Genomic DNA, 12,446 nt, shown 5'->3' on the forward strand with positions numbered 1-12,446 from the left:
GAACACGTCAGGCAATTGTGATGGAACAACTCCTACAAACTCTACTAAGAGCAACTGAACTCCCGATAGGCGTGTAAACACAAAGCGATCTATCTAACTGACTGACCACCAAACCCAATGCCCGTGCAAATGATGAAGCAATGAATGAATAAGAAGCACCGGAATCAAACAATACACGAGCCCAAGAATGGGACACAAGAAACATACCCTTGACAACTGAAGGACTGGATGGTGACTCGGCTAGAGTGAGTGCAAACACGCGACCCTGGGTCCTCTGCCCCTGAGAACTGCCTGCCTAATAGCCAGACTGCTGAGTGGGTGCACTCGAAGAAGCTCCCCTACCAGGTCAAGAACTCTGGGCTGACATAGCTGGCTGAGACGGTTGAGGTGGTGGTAGTGGTCGAAACCCTGACTGAACTGTGGCAGACTGCATCTGCCTCTGCTGTGAACCTCCACCTCTGCCCAAACCACTACCCCGCTGTGGACAATCTTTCACCCTATGGCCCTGCTGGCCACACCAGAAACATCCACCAGACGCCACCTGAATCTGAGTACACTGGGACTTGTGATGCCCTGGCTGCCCACACTTGAAACAAATCATCTGAGCTACCTGTGTCTGAGTGCATTGGGACTTGTAATGTCCCAACTGCCCCCATCTGAAACAAGTAACATTCGGTCTAAAAGACCCCATGGACACTGAAGCTGTGGGTGTAGATCTGACTGGCTGCTGTCCCCTGAACCCTGACTGCTCATGCTTCTGTTTCTTACTTGATTGACCTTCGGAGAAAGTACTCATACCCCTGTTGTGCTTGTAGGATTCCTTGATAGCCTTGTTGTCCTTGCTCTCAGCCTCAACCACTAAAGCCTTTCGCACTGCTTTTGCATACTCTATCGGTTCTGAAGCAGCTACAATTGGCCTAATGGTAAGATCAAGGCCATCAACAAATTTCTCTATCTTCCCTTCTTTATCATTAGCAATTCTCGGTGCAAACCTCAAAAGTGATGTAAACTTGTTTTCATACTCTGTAACTGTCATGCTTCCTTGCTTTAACCCATCAAACTCCTTCTTTAGTTCCCTACGCTTAGGCGCCGGAAAGTACTTCTCATAATACAACTTCTTGAATGTAACATATGTCATAGTATCCAGATTATGGGTGTGAGAAACGGTCTTCCACCAAATCTCAACATCGCCCACAAAATTGTAAGTAGCCAATGTAATCTTCAACTTGTCCGTTGCCAAATTCATGGCATTAATATGCTTCTCCACCCTATCCATGAAACTATCCGCAACAAGCGGATCTGGACCGCCCTCAAACAAAGTTGGCATCAATTTCACAAACTTTGCAATGTGGTAAAGAGTATCATCTAACTCATTTCTCTTTGGAGGTGGTGGTGGTGGTTCCGGTGGTGGCACAAACTGTGACAATGACGCACCTGTCGGTCGATATGCATTAAAAATAGCCTCCTGAACGGCTAACCTCAACTGCTCCCTATTTATCTGAAAAGGTGGGTCAACGGTCCCCCTCGCTTGTCCCTCTCTTGGTGGGACCAAATCACGCAATAAGATATCTTCCTCAACTTGCTCTTGATCCCTTTCCATGGGATTAGAGCTAGAACTTTCCCCGGGATCCCTTCGTGTTGCCATGAAGCTATAAGAAAAGGAAACGAATCAATTATGATGACACTAAAATACGCACGAGAACGGAGTCCTCACACGAATGACTTGACAAGAATGGAAGCACATAAACACCTTCCATACTTCCAAAATATCCAACTAAGGATAAACATAATCATAATAATATACAACAACATCAACCACTTAACACGTAATGATATAAGCATTTAAACAATTAAGCATGCCTTTCAAATAATTAAACACCTTAACACATAAACATATAAGCACGCAATCACGTAAGCAATTAAACAAGTAAGCAAATAACTCAACTCCCCATGCAATCCTAGGTAAGCCTCTACCCGTCGTCCTAATGGTATTCGAACCATCGCTCTGATACCAAATTTGTAACGATCCGAAAAGATACCAAAATAATAATAAAAATCTATAAAAAATTTGGCATGACCTCCGCAGAAAATGTCCCTCAACAACCTGTTGAAATACAAAAAAAATAAATAAATAAATGCAGTGACCTCACTGGGCCTTAAATCTAACTTATCATGTCCCAACGCACAATTCAGATATTATACTACATTCCCAAAATGGTTACATACATACAAAAGTCCCGTTCCTCCATCTCATCCAAACATGGAACCCACTTAAGTTACATCAAATTACAGTTCATAAAATGTAGCTAGAATTAAAAGTTCATAGCTTACAACATTATACTAATTAAACTAAAGTGTCACAAAGTAGTTAATATTACATTTATAAAAAACTAGAGTCTAATACAAAAGATAACAAAATAGAATGGGTCTTCAAGCTCATTTAAACCTGTGGTGGACTGTCGTCCGCAACCTCTTTTCCATATCCTGAAAAAATGTTAAAAATAAGGGGGTGAGCATAAGCTCAGTAGGAAGTGTCTAAGACACACTTCTTATGTCCCCGTGAATCCATACAATGAATAAATAAAAAGTGAACGGGATCATGCCATCGGAAAACACACATTCTCAACCACAATAACAAGTATATAACAAATATCAATCAATCACAAATTTACCACGATGTCATGAAGTGCAATGTTATGCAAATGTCACTCCCTATTTCTGAAACAATTCCGTTTCAACAACCAAACCGTTAGTGTAGTTCGACCCAAGGCACCTCCATGGCGTCATGAAAGGAAGGTTGGTTAACTATCCACGACCACAAGGCACCTCCAAGGCGTCACATCCGACCTAGTTAACTCAACTACATTCCCTTCTATACTACACCAACATCACGGACCACTAGGCGCCTCCTAGGCGTCCGGTTTTCGCAACACTTTTAGAAAATATTTTCCCCAAAACAATTTTATTTGTTCTAACAATTATTTTTCCCCCTTTCTCTTTCCCAATGGATGCATGAATGCTTCATGCTTCAAATCATTAATTTAACTATATGTTTTCACACATTTCCTTTTACATCATCATCACAATTTAATGAAAATTTCTAAACATTCATTTCTTTTATTTATTTATTTATAACCATAGCACCCATTTTTTCTTCAAGACAATAAATAAATAAATAATCATGGAACATACAACACATCAAACACTAAGCATGCTCATTTACCGTAATAAAAATAGACATATATATGAACTCAAATAACACATAGAATACAATTATTATTGTAATTACACATAACTATGACAACAACAAGCTAAGTAATTAAAATTTAGCATGCTTAGGATCAAATTTAAGGGGAAAAATTCACCAAAAGCCAAGAAATTGTAAATTAGAACACCCCTACCTCAAATTGATGAAAACCCCCAATTTGAACCCAAGAACCCTAGAATTTCGAACTCCTTAGAGTGCACCAAATGATGATTGGTTCCTATCAAATTGACAGCCTCGACGAGCTCAACAACTTTGCTTCACAATGTTCTACCAAATTTCAAAGGGATAGAGCTAGATCAAACTTTGAATGGTGAAAGTAAAAATAAAACAAATATTCCAGAGAGAGAACATGAAAACTGCCGAGAGAGAGAACTAAAATGTGTATCTGTAATGGCCTTATGGACTTTTTGATGTTTTTAATATAGTGGTGGGGCTCACTTGTTTTATTTCTTTTTCTTTTAATATTAATTATATATATATACATATATATCACAACATTACAGATATGTCCTACACACTCAATTCCTGCTTCTTAAAATAATGTACATAATTTATCCCCATCTTCAAAATTCAACTATTGTATTTAATTCAAAAACTCGGTGAAGTTCAGCTTGAGAAATGTTGGATAATCAGTGACCGATAAAAAAAACAAAATGCTAAAAATCAATGCCATTAAATTTTTATTTTTATTTTTCCTTTGTTAATAGGGACAAAATTTTTATGTTCATGAATCGATTCATGAACCTACTCGTCTAATAATTGTACGAGTTATAATGCACCTATTAATATCATGAACCATTTCCGCGTGGAATTGATGCATTGACTTGGAATAGCCAAATGTCAAATAAACCAAAAGTTCGATTACTTTAGAGCATCTCTAACGATATATGTTAAAATATTTATTTGAGTAAAATATATATTGTCATCTGTAATGTGTAAATTTTTTCCATCATCAGCTGTTAACCTATATTGTCATATCACCAATGTGTAAAAGGGTTGTGTGAAATACGTGTAAAATACACAACCTTTTTACATGACTAAATCAACATATTTTCTTTTTCATCCCTCTTTTTCATTCCATTAAATAATCAATCATATATTAAGTAAATTTGTAAAAATTATGTGGGTTGTGGCATGTGTATGTGGGTCCTAGCATGATACATGTTTGATTGTTATTGGGTGATATATTTTTACACAAAAGGTATAAAACTACCGTTGAAACTAAAATTAAATAATTTAAAATTTTTGTGTAAGTCCATCATAACATATCAGATTTACACAAAAAAATATACACAATGATTGGAGATGCTCTTATATTGGTACTAACGAATCATTCAATGCAAATTAATCCTTCTTGAACCATGAAAAGAGTTAGAAAAGCAACCACGACAGATCTTGTTGTTTTGAACCATGACAAACTCAGGTTTTTTTTTATTTTAATCCTGCCATAAATTTACAATACTGACATAATGTAACAGACGATTACAAATATTTTATTTATTAAAATAAAACGGACATGTAATATAATATAAAAAAAATTGATAAATAGTTTGTTGTTAACTAATGCTTTCTAAGCCTAATTTTTTTTTGAATGATGCTTAGCTACTCATTGGTGAGTAGCTTCACCCTACTCACTCCTTATGTGTTCTAATAATAAAATAACATATTAGCTTTAATAACAAAATAATTCACGCCCTCTTCTTTTCTCTGGAATCAACCATTTAATAAACGTACAAACTTTTTTATTATTTTGCTGATTTTGTTATTAAAGTTGATGTGTTATTTTATTATTGAAATACATAAGGAATGAGTAGGGTGAAGTTACTTACCTGTGAGTAGCTAAGTATTGTCTTTTTTTATTTTTTAATTCCCACTAGTTATTGTAATTTTGATCCCTAATATACATACAACTTGGATCAGTCAAGGTAAAAACAAAATCTGAAAAAAAAGTGAAAAACAGAGTAGCAACTAAGACATTTTGTTTAATTGAAAATTAAACTTTCGAAAAAACGTCATTTATTTCATTTCATGTAATGGAAAACCAACTAAGACATTTTGTTGAAGAAATGAGTCAAGCACCCATGTTGCGAACAATTGTTTTTTGATTTTTATTAAATCGACCTATTTGATATATCTGAGACACTTAATATTAGCTCCTTCAAATGCACATAATTGTTTTTTTTTTTTTTCAAAATTCAACTATGGCGTCTTCAATTCAATGAGTGGGCCAACTTTAGCTTGAAAAATGTTAATCAGTACCCGCCAATGAAAATCAATTTCATTAGTTTTATTTATTTATATTTATTTTTTATTTTGCTTGTCAATATGTCAAGTGTGGGTCAATTCAGCAACTAACTACTCAGTGTAATAATTGTACGAGTTATAAATGCACCTGCTAAGATCATAAACCATTCAGTTTGGAATTGATGCATTAACTTGGGATAGCCTACTCAATGTCAAATAATCCAAAGTCCGATTACTTTATATGGATCATTCACTCTAATGCAAATTCACACTTACAGAGTTATATATTCACACTAAGGTCCTGTTTGGTATCTATTTTGCTTTATGTGTTTTTGTTGCAGGCCTGCTACAGTAGTAATTTTTTAACCCAAAAAATGTTTGATTCGGTCTACTTTGTTGCCAATAGTGTCAAAACAGATTCAATTTTTGGGCCAAAAATTAAAACACCATTTTGTTGTTTTATCGTGTTTTGGGTACTATTGGCCCAAATAATCACTGTAGCGGAGGAAGTAAAAACACTCACTTAAGCCAAACTTGCAACACGTATATAAACCAAACTTAAAAGATTTCGGTCATTTTCTAGGGTGCACCACGGATCCTTCTTGATACTGTAAAAAGCCAAAAGTTACTTTCCTCGAGTGCAATTTCCATACAGATAACCCAACCGGTTCAGCTTTAATACCCAAACGGTTGGACTTTTGCCCAGTGCTATTCTAGCCCAACTCCTATCCAACTTCAAATACACCACAAATATTGTTCCTCACACTTACCTTGACTAAATATTATTCTTTGCCGAATTGAAATAGGCGTGTAGCTTATAACTTAATTTTTGCTCTTAATTAGGGATGACAATTCGTATTCACAAGTTATAATCATGTCCAATCAACCTAAGAGAATTATACTGAAGACGTCAATACGAACATGACCCATTTAATAATCATGTCAGAAACTTTCAATACTAACCGTACCTATTTATTAAACGGGTTACACATGTTTCTTTTTTTTGTTAAGGGTTACATTTAAATGACTTAATTGTCCATAATAATTGGGTCGAACCAGATAATGAGTTATACGAGTGATAATAATACGATTGTGAAATTTTTAGTTAAACAGGTATAAACGGATTACACGTCTCAAACGCCTCAACCTTAATATAAAACAATTAATTAAACGGTTTAATCATGTAGATCCGTTTATGATTCAAATCTAAATCCGTTTATACCGAGTCGTGTTGACGGGTCACGTCGAATTTTGCCATCCCTACTTGCAACACCGTAATTCAAATATAAATATAAAATTATCACTCGATCCCAAAAATTTTACACTTGGCTTCTTCTTATAAAAAGCCTCTTCGATGGAGGAGATATGAATAGATGGGGGAAATGGCAAAAGTGTTAGGCTACTCATTCGTGTCGGTTTAAAACAAAATCTGAACTTGAAAATAGAGGAAAAAGAGAATAAAGGAAAAAGAGTGAAAACAGAGCAAAAACTTCATTGATTTCATTTCATCCGTACAGCAAAGTTCTCATTGAATCCAACAGTCCTCGAACTCGAAGCTGCATTGAACGCGAACAGAGGATGTGTATGGTGAGGCACGTAGTACACATATGGGGTCCACAACAATAAAGGAGAAGGAAGAAAATGGTGAAAGAATATCTACTCGAAAGAATAGTGTTTGTGTGTGAATTGAACGTGAATAAAAGGTGTGTGTATGGTGAGGCACGTAGTACACGTAGCAAGTAGTCCATATGGGGTTTTAGAGCCCACTGCACTGCATTTTCTTGATATTCCAGTTTTAAGAATGGTAAGATGCCTTCTAACGAAGATCTTCACCATGAATGTAAAGCAAGTTATAAAACAGATCATGCTAAATTTTTTAGTTCATGTGTGGTGTGCAATTTTTTATTTTTATTTTTCATTTCTTTATTGCTTGATTGCTTTAGGCTTTGTTGGTGTTTGCCATAACAATATATGCTACAAGTAACGTGACAAGAATTTCAGTAGAAAACAAGTTACATATACGGCTAATCACCCCATTGCAAAATGCAAATCTGTATTTTTCTAAAAAAAATATTTGGGGAAGAAAAGTGGTTATGAAACGATTCTTGTCCTAAGAGTGGCAAATTGGTAAACAATAAGAGTGACAACATTCATTGCCGAACTTTATTCTCAAGCTACAATTACACAGATTAAAATTCACAAGGAAAATGAGACTAGTAACAGAAATTGAGAACAAGAAGAGAGAGAGCAATAATAATAAAGTGTAAAGCGTGCGAAGAAGAAGAAGAAGAAGAAAAGGAACACATCACATGCACAATTCAAACTTTTAATCAACACTCTATTTTGTCCTGATCAGAGTTATGCATCACCACAAGCAGAAGCTGTAGAAGATGAGGTACACTTTGAGGATTCAGTGTTGCAACTAGCCAACTAGTGCTTGAATATTGGTTTGCTCCATTCTGTTCCACATCATATTATCCTGGCCAAAATTGTGTTTGTTACATAGGTCTTCATTTCCATAATCCTTTGATTTCATAGTTTCCGAGAGTCTAATCCATTATTCGAGCCATAGTTACGAAACCGATTCCCCAAAGTTTGCCACATCTTCTGCAAGTTCCTCTCAATCTGCATCACTTTTATACACCTACTAATTTTATCGAAAGAATATCAAGTTCAAGGTTGTAATGTAACTTAGGTGTATTGAACCCCTTCATTATCTTTTGTTTCTTTGTTCTTTCATTTCTTAAGTAAGGTAAATGCTTGTTAATTTTCATTCAAACCCTTTACAAATCATTTAAAATATTGCTAGCATGAATTTAAAGTTTAAACTATCAAATGGGTAAACAAAAATGTTTCTTTTTCCCCAGTAAATTAATGTGTATTAAAATAGCCGTAAACAAAGATGTTACGTAATCAGGACACTGACAAATTCAACAAATTGTACTAATCCTTTCGCGACATTTCTTGCTGTCTTGTGTACGATGGGGCACTGCTTCTACCATGATTTTTTCAAAATTTAAGATTCCATCAGTAGACTATTATGGATGGCAATTTGGAAACGAATTGGGTGACCCGCTGCCCAACCTTATTGTCAATTTGTCATGGAATTTTTATATAATACTGAGTACCACAATACATGTTATTAACAGACTAAATCATGTAAACTTTGTTGATAAAAAATGTATCATATATTGTAGTATAATTTATTTAAATATTATTTGTAAATATAATATTTATTATAGTAATCTATATATATTTATATAGTTTAATATCAAGAAAATAAAACTATAAAAGAACCTGATAAAATCGAGGCTAGAATTTAATTCTATAGCCTTAAGACAGATACGCCCCGCTATGGTGTTAACGGACTCTTCGGCGTCTATCTCCCAGGATACAACGACTTTTCTTCCTTTGGTAATAGCACTTCAAACCAATGGAATAGGCGAACCGGCTCGGTGAAGTACTCTCAGACTCGAAGTGAGTGACTAAGGTTCGAACCCAATTAGTTAGGGTTGAACCCAAACAGAATCCCTAAGGTTTGAACCCAATTGGTTAGGGTCGAACCCAAACAGATTATAAAAGAAAAAGAGGGAGAAGTAAATTCAGAAGAGAGAAGATTTTGTTCTGAATTTTTGTATATTGAAATGAATCCAAGGAGGGCTATTTATAGGCTTAATGGTGCCTATTTCAAATGGGTGCACCCATATTCCGAATGGATGCAACCATTGTGGACCAATGAGACATTAGAAAGCCAAAACTGATTTAGGTTCAAAAGGTGCAACCCATGGTTCAAACAAAAACTGTTTTATGGTTTTTAATTTGAATTTAAACCCAAAACAGATTAATCCGATCCAGCCCAGCAAGCAAACTTCGGCCATTAATTCAGCCCAGCCCAGCGTGCTCCACCCGCAAGCCCACTTAAATAAGTCCAGTAGACAAATAAAATAAATTTCAACCACACAGGCCCAGTCCAACTTTGTGTAAAAAGGTTAGACCATTTTACAATTAAGCCCCGCCCCGCCCAAGCCCGGAGCGGGCGGGCGGCGCGCACGTGTGGTAGTTGGTTCGGATCCAGGCTAGCCTAGGTCCTCCCCCTATTAAAAACTTGGGTGCCCTTGGGCCCAAACCCAAATCCCATACTAGATATATATATACTCAAAGTTGCTTTGCTACTTTTTCGATGTGGGAGAAGCATTTTCCACTTTATTCACACCCATTTAGGCTTTATAAATCACTTACTTTGGAGCCAATTTCTCATTCACCCGGAAACGGATTTGAGAAAATAAATATACCACGTTTATCTCCTCGCAGAGAGAAACGCGCTCGTCAATAGATTCGCAAAAAATTCTTAGCGGAATCTATTTAAAAATCCTTCCAAAGTTTGCGTTTTCTAATGCTGTTTCCAACAATCCCCCACATGAATGAAAATTTGCGCAGATTACAAAAGGAGAAGATACAGACACTATAGAGAGTACTATTGGAAAGTTACTGCATCGGAATAGGTAGCTTTTGGCCTTGAACCTTCCCTAGTGTATTACTATCGGATTTAATGGCTAACCAGTGAACATGATGTCTTGAACTGTTCAGCCGTTAATGTAAACCAAAACAATAGCAAACACACAATTCCTTCCCACACAAAGTCGGTTCTCACGGTTGTGTTCATATGGCCCTGAACAACGCCTGGTATTTCATGAGCGCTCCAGAAAACTTATCCTTAGAAGTTCTCCTAGAAGCGGCCCCACTTCACACTCATATAGGTGACTTCTTATTAAGAGTATCCTACCATACCCCACTTGAATTTTCAAGGTATAAGAGTCATTATAAGCATAGCTTATCCTACTCATCGCTGTAGGTAACACTGTCTCATCATAGAAATGGGTAGAAGATTGAATCTTCCCAGTGCTTCTGGTGAGCCATTCAGAATTTCTGTTGTCCCTTTGAACCTAGATCTTGGGATCTCTAGTCAACTAGGTTAGGTTTCCATTAAGATGACTCGTTAGCTTTCAGCTTTAATCCCATTCCCCTCGATGAACTATACACTTGCTCTCTTGTCAAACCTTTTGTAAATGGATCCGCTAAATTATCTTTTGACCTGATATAATCTATTGAGATTATCCCACTTGAGAGCAATTGTCTAACGGTATTATGTCGTCAACGTATATGTCGAGACTTACCGTTGTACATATTACTTTGTGCCCTTCCAATTGCTGATTGACTATCACAATGTATACATATAGCGGGCACCGGTTTAGGCCAATTTGGAATATCTTCTAAGAAATTACGAAGCCACTCAGCTTCTTCACCAGCTTTATCCAAAGCAATAAATTCAGATTCCATAGTGGATCTGGCAATACAAGTTTGTTTTGAAGATTTCCAAGATATGGCACCTCCTCCAATAGTAAAGACATAGCCACTTGTGGATTTAGAATCCCTTGTATCTGATATCCAATTAGCATCACTGTATCCTTCAAGTACTGCTGGATATCTAGAATAATGTAATCCATAACTTATAGTATATTTTAAATACCTTAGAACCCTGATTATTGCAGTCCAATGGTTCTTTCCTGGATTACTAGTATATCTACTCAATTTATTAACTGAGTATGCTATGTCTGGTCGTGTGCAATTCGTCAAATACATTAAGCTTCCTATAATGCGAGAATACTCAAGTTGTGATATGCTAGGACCAGTATTTTTCGATAAATGAAGATTTACATCAACAGGAGTCTTTACAAGACTACTATCCTCTTTATTAAACTTTTCTAATATTTTCTCAATATAGTGAGATTGAGATAATACTAGACCATCTGATGTTCTAGAAATCTTAATTCCTAGTATGACATCAGCTATGCCTAAATCTTTCATATCAAAATTTTTGGTCAACATCTTTTTAGTAGTTTTGATTATAACATTATTACTACCCATTATTAGCATATCATCCACATATAGGCACACAATGACATATCCATTTTGAGTGTTTTTCACATACACACATTTATCACACTCATTAATTTTAAAACCATTTGACAACATCACTTTGTCAAATTTTTCATGCCATTGTTTAGGTGCTTGTTTTAATCCATATAAGGATTTTACAAGTTTGCACACCTTCTTTTCTTTTCCTGGAACTATAAACCCTTCAGGTTGTTCCATATAGATTTCCTCCTCTAATTCACCATTTAAGAAGGCAGCCTTAACATCCATTTGATGTATTTCTAAGTTTTGCAGTGCTGCAATAGTTAGTAACAATCTAATGGATGTTATTCTTGTGACTAGTGAATATGTATCAAAATAATCCAAGCCTTCTTTTTGCCTGTATCCCTTAGCAACAAGTCGGGCTTTATATTTTTCAATTGAACCATCAGGCTTCATCTTCCTCTTGAAAATCCACTTATACCCTAAAGGTTTAGTACCAGGAGGAAGATCCACCAGCTCCCAAGTATGATTTTGCATGATGGATTCAATTTCACTATTTATGACTTCTTTCCATAAATTAGCTTCAGGAGAAGACATAGCTTCCTTGTAGCTTTGTGGCTCATTCTCCAATATATATGTCAGAAAGTCAGGACCGAATGACTTAGACGTTCTAGCTCTTTTGCTACGTCTAGGTTCTTCCTTATTTTCATCATCTATAGACTCTTGGTCTATATTCTCTTGTATATTGCTATTAGCAATATCATAATTTCTTTTAAGAGGATTTTTGCATGGAAATATATCCTCAAAGAAATAAGCATTCCTTGACTCAATAATTGTATTGACATGGATATCAGGAATGTCTGATTTATGCACAAGAAAACGATATGCACTACTATTCTGTGCATAGCCTATGAAAATACCATCAAAAGTTTTTGGTCCTATTTTAACTTTCTTAGGAGTAGGAACCGCAACCTTAGCTAAACACCCCCACACTTTTAAGAATTTATAAGAAGGTTTT

Source organism: Cornus florida, unplaced genomic scaffold (assembly GCF_030987335.1).
Source record: "Cornus florida cultivar Cherokee Brave unplaced genomic scaffold, ASM3098733v1 CherokeeBrave_3.0.0_Hap2_Chr02, whole genome shotgun sequence".
NCBI lineage: Eukaryota > Viridiplantae > Streptophyta > Magnoliopsida > Cornales > Cornaceae > Cornus > Cornus florida.